This window comes from Phoxinus phoxinus (assembly GCF_949152265.1).
Source record: "Phoxinus phoxinus genome assembly, chromosome: 6".
Classification (NCBI taxonomy): Eukaryota; Metazoa; Chordata; class Actinopteri; order Cypriniformes; family Leuciscidae; genus Phoxinus; species Phoxinus phoxinus.
This window is the reverse complement of record NC_136881.1, coordinates 23595391-23597940: the sequence shown is the minus strand read 5'-3', so window position 1 is coordinate 23597940 and position 2550 is coordinate 23595391.

Sequence of the window (2550 nt, the reverse complement as noted above, 5' to 3'; positions counted from 1 at the left end):
AGGCAAAGTTGCATAGTTTGCATAGTTTACGGACAGAAAATGCATGCTTTGAAAGTGATAGATAACAACTTTGGTTTAACCTTGGTTTAATCAATCTTGTTTTTGGTAATTGTCACTATATGACTAGTCAATCAAACCGGCAGTTTGGGCTGCCACCGTGTGGTCATTAAGCCACAGTGCAGTAGAGTAGAATCTGTAGGCCCAACACAATTTACACATGGAGAATTTTAAAGGTAAATGCATATTTTTTTGCGTAAATGCATAAATGCATACTGTAAAAATGTTGGACTTCATACTATTTTCTTCGAGAGAGATGGGGACAGTGATCCCGTGTTTCATCACGCTTATTTCACATCTCATTAAATAATATGCATATAGTGAAAATAAATAAAGATGACAAGATACTATACTACTACTTCTAATTATAAATAAACTCACAAATAAATCAATATTTTTTTGTCTTATTATGATGCGCCTAAATAAAATTATTGGGCAGAAATTAAAGGGAAAAAAAGTTAGCATTTTTGTTGGTTTGCGCTGTTTCTATTTGGTACATTATTCCCATATTTATCTGCTTCAAATTAAAGAAAGCTCATATCCATAAACTGTGTACATTGTACATTGATGTCAAGTGCAAAGGGTGTTGTTGCAACCCATGCTTTGACAAGGACATATCATTTTAATTTTGTGAATTAATTAGTTGTGGTAATTAAATTTACTTATTAAAACTAAATTGTCTTATGCCATCCCCCATCACCAAAAAAGGTAAACAAAATGTAGGCCTAAAGAAAAAAAATAATTCAAAAATAAAAAATAGAATATATTACAAATGCAGGTTTATTTTAGCTCGTTAAAGTGTGTTTTTTGAATTAAATTACCTTACAATTGATCATTAAAAAAAAGTTAAAGAATTATGATGTTGCGGGTCAATTTGACCCGTTTCGGTTTTCTAGTTGTTGGAAATACTGGTTAACCTATGTTTTTTTTCTTGATATTTTGTGACTTTTTCTCATTTATCATCATGAACATGCATGCAAAGTTTCAACATGCTGATGTGTTTTGACATATACAAACAAAATTACTATTACATTCGTGATGTTCGCGGGTCAATTTGACCCGCATATTTTAATGCTCTAAGGCAACTGTACCAACCCAAAATAATAACATTTATTGGTTATATTTTGTTATTGTGGCTTTTTACTACCTTATGAAGCTAAAAAAATTTAGCTTGTCCATATTTATTTCAATACAGAAAAATATTTTGTCAGCCAGATTGTAAAAATTAGCTATCATTTATTTTTTCAAGCTACCTGAAATAAAATTAAACCTTTGTTTTTTTTCTTGATATTTTGTGACTTTTTCTCATTTATCATCATGAACATGCATGCAAAGTTTCAACATGCTGATGTGTTTTGACATATACAAACAAAATGACTATACGCTCATATTATTACTAATAGTGTCAATTTGACCCTCATAGACAGCTATTCAAAAGAAGCTGTACACAAAATAAAAACATTTATGTTATGTATGGCAGAGCACTTGTGATGTGAGGTGTGCCCATCCAAGTGTGAGAGCAAAACCAGCACCGTGTGTGAAGTGCAAGAAATTCATATGCAGAAAACACACACTTGCTGTGCGCTCATCATGTCAGAAGTAACTTCTTGACTTTATGAAATGAGTCTACAAAACAAAAGTTGAGCCAACTTAGGAAAAGTAAACATTATTTTCCTTATACAGCTAAACTTAATTTATCAGTTATGATGTTCTAAGCATAAAATGTAAAAAAAAAAAAAAAAAAAATGAAAACGTAAAAAAAAAACCCAGTGTAGGCTACTGTTAATCAATAATAATAAAATTTTGTCAAAACAAAACAGTTTTAAAAAATGGTTAAAAAACATTTTCATAAATCATATGTTCATATATTTTTTGTTGTTGTAATGTTTGACAAATGTTTATATTAAAAGTTTACAATTTGTACCTGAATCTTTTTTGTTTTTCAGTGTAATTTTTGAGGAATTGTATTGAATCCAATTAGGGTCAATTTGACCCGAACCATAAGGGGTGTACACAGAAATCCAACATAACACAAGGGTTAAAATGCTGGTGAGTTGTTACAAAGTTAGGCTAATGGTAATCTGGATTTTCAAAACAGTTAGGCTATTAGGTAAGCATAAGCAAATATTTAAAAACCATTGTAATCAGACAAAACCATGGATGATTAAACACATGGACAATCACTTATTTCCATGTTTAGATCAGTTTACACCAGAGCATTTTTTTAATGAAAAACACAGTTGACTAAAACTATGGAAGGAAGTCAATTTCTGCCACATCACATGAGAAAAAAAATGCTTAGGAAATTTCGCTAGTAGCTGGCCTAAATTATTTGTAGAGTTGTTCAATTTTCGACGTACTAACTTATTTATGTGAAAAGTTAATATTATGGCATATATAAATAACCATATTTATAAGTCAAAATTATTGACATAAAATAAGTCGAAACAACCCTCACCTGTGTGGTAAAGTCACTAACTCACGGCCTCTAGT